The sequence below is a fragment of the Thermobia domestica genome, chromosome 12, assembly GCF_964235325.1.
Source record: "Thermobia domestica chromosome 12, izTheDome1.hap1.1, whole genome shotgun sequence".
NCBI classification, from domain to species: domain Eukaryota; kingdom Metazoa; phylum Arthropoda; class Insecta; order Zygentoma; family Lepismatidae; genus Thermobia; species Thermobia domestica.
In genome coordinates, this window is record NC_137465.1 from 121890274 (window position 1) to 121913012 (window position 22739).

General features: G+C 34.9%; 1 protein-coding gene across 1 annotated transcript in view; it reads right to left on the minus strand.

Moving 5' to 3' along the window:
* The window catches only part of LOC145666613 (katanin p60 ATPase-containing subunit A-like 2), a gene marked incomplete in the record, with an annotated part of 83939 nt that overhangs the window by 45264 nt on the left and 15936 nt on the right, over window positions 1-22739 (minus strand).

Consider the following 22739-nt stretch of genomic DNA (forward strand, 5'->3'; position numbering starts at 1 on the left):
GGAAACCGCTCTTGCGCCCTCAAAACAAAAGGAAGAGATTGCTGTGGTCAAGAAAATTTGCAAGCTGGGGGCCAGAGCAGTGGAACAAGTGCTTATTTACTGACGAATCAAAGTTTGAACTCTTCAGTCATAGACGTAGGATTTTCGTGCGTCGCTCCAAGTTCGGAATACTGCTTCCATCGTGTATTTTGCCAACGGTAAATCACGGGGGTGGTTCTGTGATGGCGTGGGGTTGCTTTGGTAACAATCAAGTGGAGGATTTAATGCAAATACAGGGTACAATGCAGAAAGCACAGTACCATCAGATTTTGATCAGACACGCAGTGCCATCTGGGAAGAGACCCATTAGTCATGGGTTCAATATGCAGCAGGACAATGACCCAAAACACACATCCCGACTTTGTAGAGGGTATTTGTCAGCAAAAGAGCAACAGGGAGATCTGAAGAATATGGTGTGGCTTCAACAATCACCGGATTGTAATCCAATTGAGCTACTGTGGGATGAGCTTGATAGGGCAGTTCGAAAGATGCGTCCCTCTAGTGAGAAACACTTACTTGAGTGTCTTTTCAAAGCCTGGACAGCAATCGAGCCCGAAACTCTACAGAAACTAATACGCCGAATGTCCAAAGTCTGTAAAGCTGTTATCAAAACACTTGGATGCTACTTTGATAAATCAAAGATTTAAGTTTTATGACAAAACAATGGTCCATTTCTGTTACATTTCCGTATTTTCCTCTCAAATATTGTAGGTTCCAGATAAAAATAAATTCCATTGATATGTCTTTGCTTTTTCTCGAATACACGTACAGTGTACATAAACCTATTTTGTACGGAAACTTTTCGGGGGTAGAACAATATTGTTAAATACAATGTATTTTTTATGGCCTCCCATCTCCCCTTATAGTCCCTTTTCTCCGCTCCTTGTTCCAATACAATTAAATCTGTGTGTGTGTGTTTCAAATACAAAAAGTGTGAACGACAAAACACATGATGATACACAAAAATGCGTATAAAGATTTTACATTTCATACCATGTACTACTATGAGCAAAATAAATGACGCGTCTCTTTATTTTGAAGTTTTTTGAAAATATCTCCGTTTTCTTTATATGTTCGAAATTTCGGAAGGTTTCCCCAGCAGGACAGGTTAATAACAAACCCGTTTTTAATATTTGTGTTAGATATTAGCTTAAAATAAAGAAATTAGAAGCAAAAAACATTAAATCGACAGAAATCTCGAGAATTACCAACTCTGCTAAAGTGGGAAATTTTCAAGAACACGAGGGTATTCTGCAGTTCAACACGAAGCAGCGACATCTATGTCATTGAGAGAAGCGTGGATTAGATCTACAAACGAAAATTTTAACGAAATATTTCTAGTATGTCTTATTATATGCATTATCAGCGAACTCCAAATATATGAATCTATGCTAAGTATTAACGTATAGATAGTGCAAATAGTGGAAATTACCTATGGAAAAAGACGAATTGTTAGCCCAATCGTAATGAAAAATCGTCTTTACTGTAGAACAGGTTCAGCTTACGTAAGAAAGCAAATAGCTCAGTTAGATAAAGCAACGAGTTTGTATACCGAAGGTAGACGGTTCGAATCCCGTGGAAGTACTGTTGTCATTTTTATCACTAAGGTTATTTTATTTATTTTTTATTTGGGAAAGAATCAAAATGTAACATATGTGTAAAACTCATGACGATACCAAAAAAAAAAAAAAAGTTTGGATATTTTGATAACAGATTTCCCTATTAAATGTTTAATTTTCTCTATAAATATTTGTCTTAAATTGAAATTGTTTTGAATTTACTACATAAGCAAAGTTGCCCGAAGGAGGAGAGCTCAAGTAATAGATATTCTATGTAAAAGCAACCTATTGTAGAATGATGATGCTTCTTACCTTCAGCACATAATCTTAACGTTAGAGAGTCAGAGAGAGAAAAATCCTGTTTTTCCTCCCCTATGACCACTCATCTTAAAGCTCTATCTATAATGATTCGTGTCACATAATTTCGGCTCTCCAAAGACATTCATATTTAATATTATTATTATTATTATTATTATTATTATTATTATTATTATTATTATTATTATTATTATTATTATTATTATTATTATTCCTGAATATGAGCCAGAGCCCACTCTGAAAAATTGCATCTGGCGTTCTGAGTGAAAGTTCTATGGGACTATTAGAAAAATATATTCCCGTTTCCACGCTGATGGTAGAATTTCTTAAACAGTTATTGAATTACGTTCGAAAGCTAGGCGTAAATAGCGCCCCCGCAACAATGTGGCGTGGGGACCGCACAAGCTGCAAGGCCAAAAAATATACAGAAAGTACGCCGGGGCGGAGCAGGCCAAATTTTCACACGGGCCAAGTGACTTTTTGGCGCCCTTCCCCTAGTAGTAGCCTATATTTTACATTTTATCATAGTGTTTTTAATAGTTTAAACCAGGAGCGTCATTTCAGATTTTGCTTTGAAGGGGGGGGGGGCAAGACCTCTTGATATAAGTAAAATTTCGCGTTTTTCACTGATTTACTACTATTCTAATGATAAAATCTATATACATCTCAAACTCAGGGGGGGCAAATGCCCCTCTCTGCCCTCCCTAAATGACGCCCCTGTTTTAAACCCACTTTCAAAAAGAAATCCATTACCTAGGAAAACTTCACAAAGAATATGGCCCGCTATAAACAATACCAACTCCACCCCCTCTGGTCTAGTGGCTAGCACGCCTGCCCTCTGTGGTACCGGGTCCAATTCCCGGTGGATTACTGTTGAACGATAAAAGTGGTTCGGATTCCACTATAATTAGTATCCACATCTCCCTTGCCCATTAAGGCATAACCGTGGAACGCTAAACTCAAGCAAACAAACAAACAATACTTAATTCCCGGCACTCTTTATTCTACATGCCATCTCTCAATTTTTCGATACAGCCCCCTTAGTACTATGAAACTCTCTTCTTCCATAGTGAAATGTAAAAAGATCATATAATTGCCACTACTTTACAAGAATATAAACCAAAAACGTCAGTAGAAAGCACATTGTAAAATTTACTTTTTGAGGCTCGTTTTGGTGCCCCTCTTTCTCTGGCACCCCGGGCAGTCGCCCGGCCCTTAGTCCGCCCTTGAAAGTACGGACGCATAACTAAGGACTGCGGAGGAGAGGTTAACCTTCATGTTATGCCACTGGTTTGACGTGTTTGAAATGTTCAGTAAGTGATCGGTTAGTGAAATAATTTCGACGGTTACTGATGTTTAAAGTTTAGGTAAGACAAAGCTACCTAATCAAATACATTTGATATCGCGATGTCACAATTTGATTTTTCCTCACATAAAAAAGATAAAAACAATAGTAATAAAAACCCTTACTCGTACTGGGCTCCTAACTAACTAACAACCTAATTCTTACAGACTAGTTGCTCTGACCAACTGAGTTTCGATTTCTTACGCGAAAGAAGTCTGTTATATTAAGAGGCATGCTTTTCATTATCAAAACTGTTCGAAGTAATACGAACATGGCTTAAGAACAGAGACGGAACTGAATTACCACTCGATTGACCTTGAGGGCAAATCACCAAAGCGTAGCTATAAACGTAAGTTCCAGCATGCATTTCTCTGGAGTTGTGTTCAGTATTCCTATCTGCCAGTCATGCTTGTTCGTAGGAGTAATATGTTACAAACCTAACCTTTCGATAGAGCACAATGACAGAGAATCAGAGGAAAGAAACTCTTGCCATTGTGAACGTGGGATACCACACTGTGCAATAAAACTGACGCGTCTCCTTGAAGTGATATTTCATCGAAAATAACTCGTTTTCCTTTATATAGTCTATCCGAAGTTTTTGAGGGTTTCAAAATGAGGAAATGTTACTGACAAACAAGAACGCATTTAGGGGTGGGTCTAGGGGGTCCGGACCCCCTCTGAAACCCCAACTTTTCTGTAAATTTAGCCTAATTTTGGGGATTATCTTTTAAAATTTTATTATAATTTATCCTAATATTGAAGTCGGACCCCTCCCGAAATAAATTACTGCATACGTGTCTCTGACAATTTTCAATATATTCGTTAAATAATAAAGTAAAATAACTAAATTAGGAGCAAAAAGCTTTAACACGGGCTAACTTTTGTCTACTGCCAATATTGCTAGAAGGGATATTAATAGCAAAAACTGCTAGTCAATGCTAAACCTTGGAACGTCATCCCGAACAAGTCTATTATTGAGAACTACATATGAAACATGTTATTAAAACTTATCCAGCTTTTATCTGGCATGAAATTATTATATACACCAAAATTCACTCTCCTAAAATGTGTATCTAAACAATGTACGAAGCAATGAAAATTTTTTATCGAAATATTTGGGCAGGAAACTCTAACAGCCAGCCATTTTATTTAAATCGTAATAAACCCTGTAACCGTACGTTAACGTGAGGACAAAGCTTGGTCCATTGGTAAATTGTTTGAAGAATAAAAACTCAATGTTCGTAGGTTCGAATCTATCCAGTCACCACAACATTTTATTCTTATGTGTAACGATGAAATAAGAAAAAAATGTATAACCGTTAAGTCAAAACTTCAACCAAGTCTGGAGAACAATACTAAAATAGTAACACAATGACGTCAACCAAAAATTATTTCATGTAGCGTTTCGACGAAATTACAGCTGTTAACAATTGCAGAAATAAAAACAGACTGATAGCTGTAATGCAATCTAGACTTCTGAATGCATTTACTTCCTGAAAACTTCCGTCTCGTCATTGGTATGCCGTTAATCATTGTAAAACCTTTCAATTGAAAGTGAAATGACACAAACTAAAACAATTTTAAATCAATAAATAATGTCTATGTGTAAAAGTAGGTGTCTTTTATCTGTAGTTCTGAGTTCCTTTTACTTTGAAGTGACAAATGAGAGAAGAAAGTATGGTGTTCGAAAAAAAAATCAAATTTGAGATTTCAACGAATTTACACGTATTATAGCCCCTAACACCGAAAAAGTTATTTTTCGATACATGTCTATCTGTTCGTCCGTCCGTTCGCTACACTTTTCTGTGCACTCGCCTAGAGGCCATACCGTTCAACTTATCTGCACCAAATTTTAGTTTAAGATTTTCATAGTATTTCCTATAGTTTTTTTTTTATTTCCCTCCTACTCCCAAAACAAGGGTAGTTTCCTGTACGATGAAAATAGAAAAAAGATATTTTCTCATAACTGGCTCTAACGATCTTGTTTTCTTTCTTTTTTTATAAATCAATATTTAATTAGCAACCCTATTTTGTGGTATAAGGCATTTATCTGAGAAAAATCTACAAGAGGTAGTTTATACTAAGGGGGTGAGTTTTTTCTCAGTGATTTTCTCAAAATGGACTCAAATGTTTTCGTTCATATTTCATAAATAAAGATTTCATTAATAACTTATCAATATGGCATAACTCGTTTGTCCTAAAAAAATGCGAGGGGTAGTTTATTCTTGGTGGAGTGTTGTCTGGGCGATTTTCTCAAAAACGACTCAAAAGAGTTTATTCATATTTCAAAAATAAATATTTCGTTAATAACCGAACAATATGGCAAAACTCATTTGTCCTGAAAAAATATGCGAGGGGTAGTTTACTCTTGAGGGTGTTTTTCCTCCACGGTTTTCTCAAAAATGAGTCAAGCAATTTTGTTCGTACTCAGAAATAAATATTTCATTAAAAACTTAGTAATATGGAATAACTCGCTTACCCTGAAAGAATCCTCAAGAGATAGTTTATTCGGGGAGTTATTTTTCCCTCACGATTTTCTCAAAAATTACTCGGACAATTTTATTTATAACTCATAAATAAGTATTTCATTAATAACCCTATATTTTAGTATAAGTCATTTCTATGAAAAACAATTACAACGGATAGTTTATTTTTGGGGTCAAGGTTTTTTCCCCGACAATTTTCTCGAACGACAGGCGAGTTTGTTCAAATTTCGCAAATAAATATTTCATTAATAACCAAAAGTATATCTTAACTCATTGTTCGAAACAATTCACAAGAGGTAGGTTACTCTTGACGTGTTCTTTTTGAACGACTTTCCCAAAGTGACTCATTTGATTTTTTTTCATATTTCATAAACAATGATTGCATTAATTGGTCTATTATATGTCTAATGAAAATGTGCTCAAAGTGTGAGTTAGTTTTGTAGTGTGGATTTTCTTCAATCGAAGTTTTTTATTCGATAATCTGACATTCGATGTATTTGAATAATACGATAACTTTATTCGTATTATCCAAATACACACTTCAGTAACAACTGCGGCCTAACACAGTTAAGAAATTGAATTGAAAAAGTTTAGTGCGGTGGCCCTGTAATTGAATATTTTTTGAGAAACTCCCTAGCTTTTTGTGGTAAACTTAGGCTTTTCTTTTTCGAGCGACAAAAGAGAGAAGAAAATATAGTGATTGTGAAAATAATATCAAATTCAGATTTCAACGGATTTACATGTTTCATGGCGTCTACATACCGAAAATGTGACTTTTCGACACCCGTCCTTCCGGTCCGTCCGTTCGGCACACTTTTATATGCACTCGCCTAGAGGCCATACCGTTCAACTTATCTACACCAAATTTTAAACTTAGGGTTTACTTAGTATTCTTACAGGAGCTTTTCCATTTTATCCTACCACCTAAAATAAGTGTGGTTTACAAACAGCCGAAAATCGAAAAACGCTATTTTCTCAAAAATGGTTTTAACAATTTTGTTTATTTTTCATTAATCAATATTTAATTAACAACCCTATATTGCAGTATCAGATATTTCTCTTAGAAAAATTTACAAGGGGTAGTTTATTCTTGGAGGTGACTTTTTCTCGACGATTTTCTCAGAAAAGACCCTGGCGAATTTTGTACACACTTCATAAATAAATATTTGACCTTACAACATGGTATAAGTCAATTGACCTGAAAAATATATGAGTAGTAGTTTATTCTTGGACTTGAATTTATTCTCAGTGAGTTTCTCAAACACGACCAGTTGGCAACCCTGTATCTCGACAACGAAGCTGAATTCGAAAACTGCAAGAGGACCATTTGTCTCCTTTTGATGTCACGAATCACCTCCCGAAGTTTGTGGACATCTTTCAGGTTCACCCTTAATGAAGCTTCTTTTCGAAAAGTTAACTATTAACTTTAGGCATTGTTTATCTTTTTTTAAATCACAAATGTCGTTATTAATTTTAAGGCAGAGAACTACTTCTGAGAGAATAGATCTTGAAAGATAATATTAAAACTTAGACTTTTGTTTTCGAGACATTCCAGACAAGACGAGACATTTTACAAGTTATCTCGTGTCCAAAACATTTGCCTCGTATTATCTTGGATGTCACAAAGCGCGTCTTGTCTCTTTCTCGAGACATGTCTTATCTCGTGCGCATTCGTTAACACTTGGAAAGGATTATCTTTCTACTCAAAGCATTATTTTTATAATGGTTGCATATTTATGATAATTGCTGTCCACATAAATTACAGTCCTTTCAGTTGAATTAATTTTTATTATTATTATTATTGAAATTGCAATATCTAGTTTAACGTTGGTCGATTGTGCACCTACGCTAAGGGAGAATGATGATGAATGAAATGGTGAAATGAAGAAAGTGGGAGGAAAATGGAAAATCTCAAGAAAACACATACCCATGCACACGGTATTTGTCCACCTCAAATTTCACTTGGCGCGAAGTGGAATCGAGCCACGGACCCCATGCACCAAAGGTGAATGCTCTATTATTATTATTATTATTATTATTATTATTATTATTATTATTATTATTATTATTATTATTATTAATAATAATAATAATAATAATAATAATAATAATTGTAGCGAGCTCAACGGGTTTCAACCGTTCGACTTAACCAACGTTTGGATGCCTATTCGTTCGTCGGCTCCATGAGAACTTCTCATACAAGACGTTTCATTTTAATGAAACTAGTAAGTGCCTTCTTTTAGCTCTGCGAAGTAACTATTGCTTGGAATATGAATCTGCAAAACATAAGAGGTAAAATTAACCAAATGGTGCAAGTTTCCACTTATATATACAAAACAATTTTGCAATATCAACTACGTGAATCTTGTCCCATAAAGAAGCCGAAACCCCTACACCGAAGAGCCCTCCGAGATTTGATCATTGTCCACACGGACTGAAATTGTCATTTGAAGCCAAGGCTTTAATATGAAGCCAATAATTTCTTTAAAATAGACGGAAAATTCGGAAGTTATAAGCATTTTCATATTTTTGCCTTTTCTTATAAGGGAGCCGTAGCCCCCTATACTGAAGAGCCCCCCCCCCCCCCCGGAGATTTGATCATTGTCCACTCGGACTGAATTTGTCATTTGGAACCAACACTTTAATACGAAGCAAAATATTTCTTTAAAATAGACGAAAAATTCGAAAGTTATAAACATGTTAATAATTTTGCCCTTTTCTCATAAGGGGGCCGTATTAGCCTACACTGAAGAGCCCCACGAGATTTGATGATTGACCACTTGGACTTGGATGATTGACCACTTCTCATTTGAAACCACAACTTTTAATATGAAGCCAAAAATTAAACTTTTACATCAATTTAAACTGACTGGGTTCCGGTTCCCCCACTATTGTTTAGTTTAGTTAAGTGGTAATTTGTGACAGCTTCACATCATCAAAAGAATGTTTCACTTCAACTCCCCTCCCCCAGGAGTTCGTGCTGGATCCACCACTGGAATCAATAGACACTCTTCCTATTCTTTTTGTCACCCTTGATTGTGTAGGGGCTCCCTCGTACAAATAAAGAAGCGGTAATATTACAATCAAGGGGCGCTATATATTAGGTATTTTTTTAGTTACCTACCCCTAACCGCACAGGGCCATCTTTCGTAGAATAAAAAATATTACGTGATATTCCAATCATGAAAGGGGAGAGGATGCTGTAAATATATTTCTTATTCATTTTGTCTGTCCTGCTTATCAAAAATTACTTTCTGTTGGAAGGGTACTGAAATGAGAGGGGCAAAATAAAAAGTCGTACCCCCTCCTACATGGTTGCTTAAATAAGTACTAAAGAAAGCATTTTAAACTAAGATATTTAAGATTTAAACTAGGAAACTAAGATATCCTTACATTATGTAAGGATGGGGCATATTCAGGATTATTATTATTATTATTATTATTATTATTATTATTATTATTATTATTATTATTATTATTATTTGAATGTTTTTGGAGCACCGAAATTTTGTGAGACGAACAATGATATGTAGAGGTTTAAGATGGGTGGTCATAGAGGAGGAAAAACCAGGATTTTTCTCTGTCTGACTCTCTAACGTAAAGATTATGTGCTGAAGGTAAGAAGCATCATCATTCTACAATAGGTTGCTTTTACGTAGAATATCAATTACTTGAGTTCTCCTCCTTCGGTCTACTTACCTTATGTAGTAAATTCAAAACAATTTCAATTCAATACAAATACATTGTAAAACTTTTCCGTAATTAAACATCTAGGGAAAATTAAACATTTAATAGGGACATCTGTTATCAAAATATCCAAACACGTAGATAGAAGAGTATCTAGTGAGAAATATTGTAAAACTTTATAAAATTCTCCAAATTAGAATTAACATTTACTGGGAAACATTCGTTATGCGCCAGCGAGCATATGGTGAACAGTGAGCACAGGGGAAATAATTACGAAACTGTTTGCAAACAAAATTAGGGACGCTAATGCAAGTGCGACAACGGCATTTTTTCTTTTTTTTGGTATCGTCATGAGTTTTACACATACGTTACAATTTAATTCTTTCCCACATAAAAAAATAAATAAAATAACCGTAGTGTAGAGATAAAAATGACAACGACACTTCCATGGGATCGAACCCGCTACCTTCAGCATACAGACTCATTGCTTTAACTAACTGAGCTATTTGTTTTTTTACGTGAACTGAGCCTGTTCCGGTAAAGACGATATTTCATTCCGATCGTCCTACCAATTCGTCCTTTTCCATAGATAATTTCCACTATTTGCTCTATCTTTATGTTAATACTTAGCATATATTCATATATTTGGAGTTTGCAGATAATGCATATAATAAGACATACTAGAAATATTCGTTAAAAGTTTAGTTTGTAGATTTAATCCACATTTCTCTCAATGACATAGATGTCGCTGCTTCGTGTTGAAATGCAGAATTCCCTCGTGTTCTTGAAAATTTCCCACTTTAGCAGAGTTGGTAATTCTCGAGATTTCTGTCGATTTAATGTTTTTTGCTTCTAATTTCTTTATTTTAAGCTAATATCTAACACAAATATTAAAAACGGGTTTGTTATTAACCTGTCCTGCTGGGGAAACCTTCCGAAATTTCGAACATATAAAGAAAACGGAGATATTTTCAAAAAACTTCAAAATAAAGAGACGCGTCATTTATTTTGCTCATGGTAGTACACATAGTTACATAAACTGGACTATTCAAGTGATTTAGTTCTATTAGATTTTTTATTATTCCAGGACAGGAAGTAGGGCTAATACATACACGACAATACACACAGAGTTATGAATACTAAAAAGAATGTCCTTGCGAGATAGAAATACTGACAAATTGTGCATTTTAGTATTCTAGATTATAAAAGTATTCTATATTTAGTACTTCTATATAGAATACTAAATACAGAATATTTTTATAATCTAGAACACTAAAATCTACATGAGATTTCCAATTATGATCACGTTACTGGATTTTCTCTTAAGATTTTTCATGTGCTCATGAACTTCGTTGATTTCTTTTGCTGCTTTCTCAAGGATTTTTTTCCTTCTTTTCCCTCAGTTCTTCCAACTCTGCAGCTGCTCTCTTTTGCCCAATTTTTTTCTGCCTCAGTTGTTGTCTACTACCTTCTGAAAGCCTCTTTTCATTTGACATTTGCACTTCTTGCTGCATGAATTAATTGGTTTAAGATTGGCATTGCCTGAACATCTCCGTAACACATGACAGCGTCATGTACTATTCTCTGCAAAACTAAAGACTCTTCATGTAGATTACCTACAAGAAATTCCTTATTCAATGAGAAACTGTGTTCAACGGAAGCGTTTCCGTGTGATAACACTCGAATTTTCTTAACGAACGATGCAAAAATTGTTGCTGGTGTTAGTGTTGTCAAGAATGAAGAACCACAAGTGATCTAAACGATCCTTAGTCACGTCAAAATTCTTCATTCTTGTGATAACTGAATCATGAATTCAAATTTCATTGTAGAGTTGTTTTACTTCATCAGTAGCAGGCCCAGACAAATGATGATTCTCTACAAGCACTTTTAATGCTACGGTTATTTGCTCCTTCCCAAGTATCTTGTTTAAAACTGAATTGGGAGAGAGGCATGCATCACTATAAGTAAGTCTGAATTTCAATGGCAATTTACACAGAATCTCCTTATAAACACGTTGAAATATGCAAACAATCCCTCCGAAAACGAAGGATATCCATTTCAGATAACTTCTCTGATTTTAATGTTGTACGTATTGCAAATCCGACATCAACCTGCTTAGCAGAACACAGATCCTTACTACCATCTTCTAGGCAAACTTTCATCGAGTCTTCAGAACTAGATGCTTCAATCACAATGGACTTTTTAACAAATCTAAGCATAAGGGACTTCAGAAGTTTAAGTATTTCACCATAAGGAAAATGAAGCATTTGTGAGTCTGACTGAAATTTCGTAAGAAAAGACTGAATGCAGCAAATGTTTGGAAGAAAGTTAATGTAGCTCCAAGCAAAGAATCTTTCATACAGGATTTAACAATTTTGAAGCTGTCACAAGATGGTTCTCAATTACCACCTGAATCCGAATCAACATACTTCTACAACTTTGGTAATGATCGCTGAGCTCTGTCTATTACATTTACGTTCTCCATAAAAATAGAGCACTTGCTAGAAAAAATGTTCTTATTAAATAGTTACAAGCATATCAAAAAAAATCACAAAAATTACCTGCAAAATAATAAAAATCACAAAATACACGCAGAACGTCAAACTGCACTGAAAATGAAATATGAAGAAAATGAAATACGAATTTTAAATCTAACTAATGTAGGTACGGATTATATTATAAATTAGAGTTAACCATACATAGTTAGGCTCCAACTTATCGCTACATTAAAATCAACAAGACCAGAACAAGTGTTATTTAGAACTTTATTGGGAGTCACCAGTTGCAATAGCCTAGCTACACTCCTGGATATGAGGATCATTTTTTAACGTGGAGATCGGAAATCACGAGCTCCAGACCTAAGGGTTCGCAACTCCTTTCAGAAGTCCTTCACTTTATGATGACCTCTGCAGTATCGAAAAGTTGTTTTCCAAACATTGTAGAGATAAAATGTAAAAGCAATGAAATAAACTTAACTTCACTAAAAATTTCCAGAATATATAGAAAATTCCCTGACTTTTCCAGGTTTTCCATGTTTTCCAGACTAGTAGACACCCTGTATTTAATGCTGACGTTTGAAAAGTAATTTACAGACTACCTCCTTAGAGTTCAACATACCATTGGAAATCAGTGTGATATTATCTTAAATTGAGATGAAACAATTAGAGCACTGGTTCAACGTAAAAGAAACAGTATTTACAATTAATGTCAAACATTATTGTAAGTATATCGCGGCAACTGTGTTGAATATATAAAAGGTCTTGATTTTTTTTCTATCTCTTATCTTCATGTTTGTACTTATTTTTGGATATCATTCCTCACAATTTTCTGTGACAAAGTCCCATAAATTGACTCAAAAAGCAATGCATTATATTATAAAATGCATTAATTGTAATATTTTACATGCGTTCACAAACTAGATGGGTAAATCCTGTTATCTTTATAAAATTCGATTTAGACAAGCACATTAAAATACGTTATTCATATAATGCAGATATTGAAGATCATACTGTATGTTTATCTATGTGGGCAACTGTGTGCATACTAAAACCTAGCAGTTGATTCACTAACTGCTAGCAGTAAATAGGGATCTTACGGCGGTAAAATAGTACATGACAATGTAGATAGGCGACCGAACCAGAGGCGTTCGTAGAAAATTTCGCAGGTAGGTGGAGGGGTAAAAAAGATTAGCTTGCTATTATATGATTTTTGTCTTGTTGGAATTCAGATTACACAAACTTCAAGTTCTATAAAGATTAATATGTTGCATACATTCCAGGAGATTATTATTATTATTATTATTATTATTATTATTATTATTATTATTATTATTATTATTATTATTAGAAAGATAAAAATCGAAGTAATTGTGGTCTGGAGGATTGAAAAATATATTTGACCATTTAATGTGCTCCCGTATTTTCGAAAAAGAAGTCATGACCTCCTTTCAGGGGCGTCATTTAGGGGGCAGAGGGCAATTTTCCCTCCCTGAGTTTGAGAAACAATATACTTTACTCAACTGTCTACTAATATACCGTACTGGTAAAACCAGTGAAAATCTTATGTCGGTGGGGGCCTTCCCGTCCCCCCAAGCCAAATCTGAAATGGTCTAAAATGACACCCCTGCTTCCTTTTAGTAGCATTTTTCCTTTTCTATTACTACAAAACATGAAAATATTATTTATTTTGATGATACTGTTATTATTGTAAAACTATGAAAGACAACAAATATGAAATGAAATTAGATGACAAAATGGATTACATAAAATTAATCTATATACATTGTACACGAAGATTGTACAGACTATTTCAAATTTTTTGTAGCACAAACTTTCCCAGAGTCTTCTTTTAAAATATTTCTTTCTTTCTCTTGCTATTTAACAATTCAATATGATGTAACGCCACTGGTTCTTAATTAAATAGTTCTTGAGCCACAATATCAAAAACAGAACTTTGAAGCGTAAATATCATTTTATTTTATACCTTCGTTTAATATACTTATTACAAGCGATTAACTTCTTAAATATCAATTCTCCTGATAACCCTGCAATCTAATAATCAACAATCTCACTTATTTATTTTATTCTATCTTTTGGTAACTAAGGAGCACTAAAAATCTTTTCAATACAATTTTTCTTCTTTACAAAATATGCTCCGTTGTCGCACCTCTGATCACCATTCTAAAATCGGTACAGGTAAATAATAATACAACATACCGTTGTATCTGGCGCCACGAACATGGATTTCATTTATTTATTAACAATAAATGAAAAGAATCCTGGACCGTACAAGTATACACATTTTGATCAGCCCTTGTATATACATAAAATTATATTTTACATCTGTATCATAAAATCAATCACATAATTAAGCATATTCTTTGGCCTTACATTGTAATATAAGTATCAAGGTACATCAACAGAAAAATAACAATAATAATACGGTCCACAATTTTTTTTTTGATTCATTGGACTATATTTACTATAATGTGCATAGTTTTATTCATGAAGTTAAATATAATTGCACTGAATTAAATATAAATATGTTCTCTAATAGAATTGATCCAGATGTAAACACGGAATAAACATTCTACGTGAATATACATATAGATCGCATAAAGGGCTTAATGAGTAATTATAGTGTTGTGAACACAATAAAACAATATAGCATACTTTAACATTGAAGAAAATAATTGTTACACTAGAAAAATAGTTAAAGATAAAATAACATGAAGAAAAATACAATAAATAAGTTATATAATTATGAAATACGACGTTTATCTCGTTTTGAGATTGAGTTCCCTCTATTATACATAATTTATATTAATTTTACTTATGATCTCAGGAGGGACTACATTTTTAACTAAGTCCATTCACATCTTTCTAGTATTTTCGGTAGGTTGCCAAAATAATAAACTGAATAAAGAACACATTAACCATAGACATAAGCAAAGTCGATCTAAAACAAATCTGTCGGACGCCTTTTTAATGGTTCAAGTTATTCGTTCAAAGGGCGCAATTAAGGAACATTGTATTCCGCATTCTTGAGTAGAATCGGATCGATTGTATGCATACACAGAATTTGGATTTCTGTTATTATAATTGCTACCACCTATGAACCGACTTTGTGCATAATTACGATAATTGTTGTTACTTCGATTATAATTTCGGTGATTATTTCTGAAATTCCTATTATTATTTCTTCCATTAGGTTGAGTTGCGTTACCGGTATTATTTGGATTACACGCTCGTTCATTAAAACGACGATTGCCATTTCCTTGTGTGTTAGAGCTATTTCCATTCTGTACACTTATATTGCGAATATGAGCATAATTAATAGGATTACGGCTAACATTACCCTGACCTCTATTGGGATTTTTATTATTTTTCTGCATCAAATATTGACTCTCGAAGTTCTGCACTAACATGACCATATGACTGAAATTGACACATTGTGCAGACATTAACATTTGTTGTAATCTAAACGGCAATAGTATGCGAATTGAAGCAATTATACGTGATTCCGGATGATTAGGATTTAGAGCTTTTAATTCGTTGTATGTCGATACTACAAATTCCGTAACATTTTTGTGACTTCGGGGATCGAAAACTTTGGTACGTAATAAAGCATCCCTGTTAGCAAGCATAAAGTCGTTTTCATAATTGGATAGTAGGGCCGCTTTAAAATCTGAATAAGCGTGGAGATTTTCTCGAATGGCTTTGAACCACGTTAAGCATGGAGGTTGTAAGACGTGTGGAAGTATCTTCAGGAATTTTGATTCTTTGATTCCTATCAAGTCGCATTCGTCCTCGAACTTCTCGATAAATACCCGTGCAGGAATATCATCAGGTCCACCGCTAAATTTGGTCAATGACTTTACCTCGCTAAATCGCAAAGGTTTGTCATTATTATGAGATTTTGAATATTTACCGTAACATTTTGAATTCCTACGGGATGAATATTTCTTTCTTCTTCCAACTTCGGTACTTCCTTCACTGTATCCCGAAGACTCACTATCCTCCAAAACTCGATGAGCTGTTGCTGGTTCTGGTTCCTTAAAAGGAGACTGATTTCTATAACCACCATCATGAGAGATTACTGGTTCTAATCCATTATACATAGCCTGGTTTCTATGTCCACTGTGAGACTGATGTCTATGTCCACCGTCGTGCTCTTCCTTAGTAGTATGGTACCACTCTTGCAAAGAATTCATATCCTCCCGGAGTTCTCGGATGTGAAAGGTGTGTTCGTTAATTACCGATTCCATGGCTTTGACTACATCCTGCATCTCAGTGTAATTTTGGGATATTCGTTCCATCTTTTGGTCATACTGCTTACATCTCGTGGAAATCTGTTCCTCCAATTGACCTTCTATTTTACGATGTAATTGATCCATTTTATCCTCCAGTCGTTCCTCAATTTTAAGTTGTAATTGCTTTAGGGAGTCTTCCAATTGTTGATGGGTTACATTCTGGAACTCCTCAAATTGTTGTTTGGTAACCATATTTTGCTGGAACTCCTCAAATTGTTGTTGGGTAACCATATTTTGCTGGAGTTGGTTCATTTGGCATGATATCTGTTTTAAAAGGTCGGTCACGGTATCAGCAGCCTGACTACCACTTTGCATAGGTCGGTCTTGTATACCTTCTGTTTCCGACATACCTCGATTTATTCGTTTACCGCTTCTTAATATAGTAACACAAATATTGGGCTCAATTGTGTCCGTTGTTACTGTACTTCAGAACGATACACTAACTCCCGGTATGAAGGCACCATTTAATTATGTAACGCCACTGGTTCTTAATTAAATAGTTCTTGAGCCACAATATCAAAAACAGAACTTTGAAGCGTAAATATCATTTTATTTTATACCTTCGTTTAATATACTTATTACAAGCGATTAACTTCTTAAATATCAATTCTCCTGATAACCCTGCAATCTAATAATCAACAATCTCACTTATTTATTTTATTCTATCTTTTGGTAACTAAGGAGCACTAAAAATCTTTTCAATACAATTTTTCTTCTTTACAAAATATGCTCCGTTGTCGCACCTCTGATCACCATTCTAAAATCGGTACAGGTAAATAATAATACAACATACCGTTGTAATGACATATGCACTTCGAGTCAAATGGAAATACGTTTTATTCATATAAGAGCAACATGAACTTTTATCAACGCTGAACAGAAAATTTAAAACAAAAAAGTATATATTACTTACCAATAGCAGGAGAGACCACATTGAGGATTATCACAATACAGATCACTATTAGTCTGCCAACGTCCTCATATTTCTGGTAACTCACATTTCAGATTTCACTCACACAACTAAATTGTTTACTAAGTTTGATTTGAAGTACGAATTTCTATCCTTTATTATTCATTACACGAATCACAGTTAATGAAGTACTACTAATGCAGAAATTTTGCATATCTGGGAAGTTTGTTTGATAATGGCTCTTTTCAAAGTCACGTGGTTAATTAAAAAAAAAAACACTAAATTTGCTTCATCTAAATTACTCTAATAAATATTAAAACAAGAATCACATAGCACACGAATAATAACCAATCAATACTTTATATACGTTACTTTTTGAAAAATTGTACACGTCTTGACTCTTTTCCGAAGGCATCCAACACAGCAGATATAAATTCTGTTTTGTTCTTTTGTACAGTTTCTCGATGGAGACTCATCATGCATAATCCTGTTAATCGTTCTTTAGACATGGTAGATCTTAACCAAGTTTTAACACGTCTTAATGTACTAAAACTTCTTTCAACGGTACAAGTTGTAACAGGAAGTGTAATAGATATTTGAATTGCCTTTTATTGCTGGGTAAAATGTAGATTGGTCCATCAAGTTGAAAAAAGTGAGTTTTTCTAAATTGGCAGAATCCAGATTTCTATGTCTCCACATATCAAACCAGCATTCTGCCTGAGAAATGAAATTTTCTATCTTATATGTTTGGCTTACTTCTTCTATCTTCTGCAAGAACTGAGACTTAGAAAGATTTCTTATCTCGGATGAATGTAATGCAAACAGAGAGAAACCTGTACTATTATCCTCAGAAAATTTGTTATTTAGTGACTGTAAAAGAGAATCGATGTATGGGACAAAAATTGCTCTGCGATAATATTCTTCTGTGCAAGTAGAAGGGGGATTAGCACGATGAACTTGTCGAGACGAAGTTCTTGGAACTGTTAAGTGAATATCAAGTTCTTTCGCTACACTACTGCACTTTTGGAAAATCGCTTGAAAAGTTTCTTCTGCGTTTACTCTGTGATTTCTAAATATACCAATCAACTCATTGATGAGACTTTGCTGCCATTAAGTTCAATTGGATTCCTTGTAAAATTTGCGCCACTGACTCAAGACAGGAAGAATAATTGCTGACAATTACCGAAGAAACAATGAAACTACCTGTAGATCCTGTACAGAAAAGGCGATAAGTATTGCTTCTTATATGTGAAACAGGAGAATTTATAGATAAGTCTTCTAATGCACGCATTATTTGAACGAAGTGTTTAGAAAATATTCCTATGCTATTGTATTTAGAAGTCCATCTAGTATCTGAAAGGAGTGAGATGCTAGGAATAAGTTTCCTTCTCAATGGGCTTTCACGAAAGAAAGTAACGATTTCTTTAACATTGTCGACGGTGTTGCGTATGTCGGAAACGGAACACAATTTGTTAACAACAAGATTTAACTTATGTGTAGCGCAGTGGTAAAAATGCTTTTGGACATTTTTTCTAATAATACTTTGCATTCCATTACTACACCCTGCCATGGTAGAACAGCCATCAAAACCTTGTCCAACAAGTTCACATTCAGATAAACCGGTCTTCTCTAAAACCTTTAGAATTATCTTAGCAATGTGTTCGGCATTGAACTCATCTAATGGAATGAATCCGATAAAGTCTTCGCTTGCCTTATTTTCACTGGGGTCATAAAATCGAATTCCTATCGATAATTGTTCTACACCCGAAATACGGCTGTCTCGTCTGTCAGCACGCTGTAGTACTTGGAAGACATAATCTTAGGTTCTATAATTTCGGAATAAAACATTACCGGCAATTGATATAAGCTCATTCTGAATACCTACTGACACATACTTGGCGTTTTCAGCGGCAGTCTCAAAGTGCTGTTTTAATAAACCATTATCAGAATTCACCATAAATCGGAGGAGGTCATAGAAATTACCGAAATTGAAATCCTTCCCTCACAAAGATAAGTCATGTTGCACAAAATACAATTGACTCAATAATAGATGATAGCTTTTTTCTCTTCTCCTCAACTTGTTTCTGAGCTGCTTCGTTTACTTTCTGTTCAACAGGTGAACTTTTGTTAGGCAAAACCTTTGAAAAAGCTTGAACACGTTCTGTGGATGCGATGTGCCATTTAGATTTTTCGTGTGAACGAGCACAGGCAAAAAAAAGTCATTGTACTTTTTGGAATGGAGTTACAATAAAAGACCTCTGAAATCCCCTTTTTACAGGTGGCCGAAATAAAACACAATGCTTACATAGCCCTCCCTGTAGCTTTCTAGAGTATGAAAGCCAAGGAAGCTGACTAAATCATTTGTATAGAAAAGGACGCTTTCCAGTCACAGCATCTTGTTTAAAATTATACGTTTGGCTAGGCTGCCATGGAAATACTAGATCATACCTGTCAGTGTCCGACAAACATGCCTGGGAATTTAAATCAACATAATTTCCAATATCTTTGGGATCATAGCTGATCACGTCACTTAAAACACTGTCAGAAAATGTGGAATCAAATTTGGGACAATTGGAGGAAAATACACTCACTTCGCTGTAATTTGGTAACTCCACTATCACTTAACTCCACTTTTGCACCAACACTTATTGCAGAAGAAGTATTTTTAGAAAAGGTAGTTTCTTTTAAGAATATATCAATCTTTGTTTTTTTTTTTTTTTTTCCTGTCCATTGTCGGAGCAGATTAGTTTAATCACACGCACAAATTAAAATAAATTGCAAACAAATATCAACAAGTGATTTCCACACAGTTAAGAACTCAACTGAACTAACTTGACCTCTTTTACTTGAAACATTGATTAGCTACCACAAATAGAAATTTATAATGCCTAACTGGCAACAGATGGTGTATTTTATTCGCATCCCTTCTTTATCAGCCGAAAATAACATTTCATACAAAGGAAGTTTGGTAGGCAGGTCATTTACCAACCTTGAAATATGGATTAGCGAGTAGTCATTATTGGTGACAAGTAGCAGGTCATAGCTTTATGGGTCTTGCTTTTGAATACGGGTAAGGGGAAGGAGAGAGGGAGGCAATAAATACCGTCTCTTTCCTTGTTTCAACAAAGAAAAAAGAGCGAGCCAGTTCCAAGCCAGAGAATTCATGTCCCCTCTTTAGTTTTAAAGATGTTCCGTTTTGCGTGCATGTCCTTGCTCTCCTGGGAAAACATGAACAACGCCTTTGTTCGATTTATAGAGGAAACCGCCCGCTGAATTCAAATATTTATTTTCAATTGTGCACTTGACCCAACCCAAGTCACGTGTTTGTAGTGATTTCATATAAGCAGCGCAGAGATTGAGAGAGAGAGCAATGCATATTTTTAACGATGAGTGTGTCTCCTCCTCTTTCTTCGAAGAAGCTTTCGTCACTTGGGAAGGCGGAGTAATACTATCTTGTTTTCCTGACATTTGAGTTGAATTGATTTTAGTTTAGCGTCCCGTTCAGCAGCGAGGCTATATGAGACGTGGACCTACTGATTAACGTGGAATCCGAACCACATGAGCTCCCGCCGGGAATCGAACCCAGGTCTCCCACGCCAAAGGCGCGGACGATAACCGCTTAGCCACGAAGGAGCTCTTTCTGACATTTGACTTGGAAGACCCACCAAGAGGTCTAGCAGTTCAAAGTAATCTGTTCTTGAGTGCCAAGAGAACAATTTCAAGATATTGTCATAATAAGCATTTTACATATGTGCATCAGATTGACATATATATATATATATATATATATATATATATATATATATATATATATATATATATATATATATATATAAAACTAGCACACAAGTTGAAATGCGTAGATAAGATGTTTTATGTATTTAAACAATATGAAGCTCCAGTTTTATAAACATTCTTCTTTCTTTAAAAAAAATACATACATTTTTATTTGAAACAATTACTTCTTATTTTAGAGATATTAGCATTCGACCCCCCTGCGGACGCCCATGGACCGAACTATACAAGTATATAAAGATAACTAAATTACTAGCTAGTATGTATGTATGTAGTTGTACGAGGATCATTCAATAAGTAAAGAGACAAAGTCTATATTTTTAACACTAATCATTTTTTTTTTGTTTCAGGGGTGTTAGCTGGCAACCTTGGGATATGCTCTGATCTGCTGTTTCGTAATTTTATGTCAACATAACTTCAAAAATATCAATTCATCATGGCAAGTCTTCTAGAAGATTGCACCTTAGAAGAACAGCGCTCAGTCATTAGGTTTTTAGTCGCAGAAGGTGTAAAACCAAGTGAAATTTTTTCTCGAATGTTGAGACAGTACGATAACGGTTGTATGAACCGTGCGAATGTATACAAGTGGGTTGATCGGTTTAAAAGTGGCCGAACAAGTGTAGGTGATGAACCCCGATGTGGACGTCCAGTGGAAGTTTCTGGTTCTTCGTTGGAATCGAGGATTGACGGACTTATTCGTGATAACAGAAGAATTACTGTTGAAATGATAGCTGAGGAAGTTCAAGTAAGTGTTGGAACTGTTCACAATGTCATTAGGAACATTTTAAAGTACAGAAAAACGTGTGCCAGATGGGTTCCCAGACAGCTTACTGACGCTCATAAAGAATCAAGGCTTTCCATTTGTCAAGCCTTAACGCAACTAAGTTTGATTGAAGGAGACGCTTTTTTGAAAGAATAGTGACTTGCGACGAGGCCTGGATCCATCACTACGACCCTGAGACCAAAAGGCAGAGTATGGAGTAGAAACACACTAGCTCTCCAGTTTGCAAAAAATTCAAGGTTCAATCTTCCGCTGGTAAAGTGCTGCTGACCATCTTTTGGGACTCACAGGGTCCAATCTATTGCGATTTCCTTGAAGATCAGCGAACTATCAATAGCCTATACTATTCTGAGATGCTAGAACACAAAGTTAAATCAGCTATCAGGAGCAAACGCCATGGATTCTTGTCAAAAGGAGTCATTCTTCAGCACGATAACGCCCGCCCTCGTACAGCCCAGCTGACCCGAGATAAGCTTCAAAAATTGTGTTGGGAGGTCTTACCTCATCCTGCCTACAGCCCAGACCTTGCCCCATCTGATTTTTACCTGTTTGGACCACTCAAAGACGCCCTACGTGGAAAAAGATTTGCTAACAATGAGGAAGTTAAGGCAGCGGTGCAAAGGTGGCTTCGGGGTAAATCGAAAGATTTCTTCGCCAAGGGAATTAGGAAGCTGCAAGAAAGATGGGACAAATGCATAACTGTAAAGGATGATCATATTGAAAAATAGCCTTAGTTTTGAAAGATTCAAATAAATCTTTATTGAGCTATAGCAATTTGTCTCTTTACTTATTGAATGCCCCTCGTAAAATGAGCAATACAGATTTTATAGCAAAAGTTAGTCTTTATTGAATATACCTCATATATATGTCCTGCTATTAAAATAAAAACAATATTGAAGTAACAATTTGTAAAAAAAAAAAAAAAAAAAAAAAAAAAAAAAACAAACAAACATATTTAAGGATTAAGTTACGAGAATTACACGATAACAGTGTCTGAAAATGAGAGGA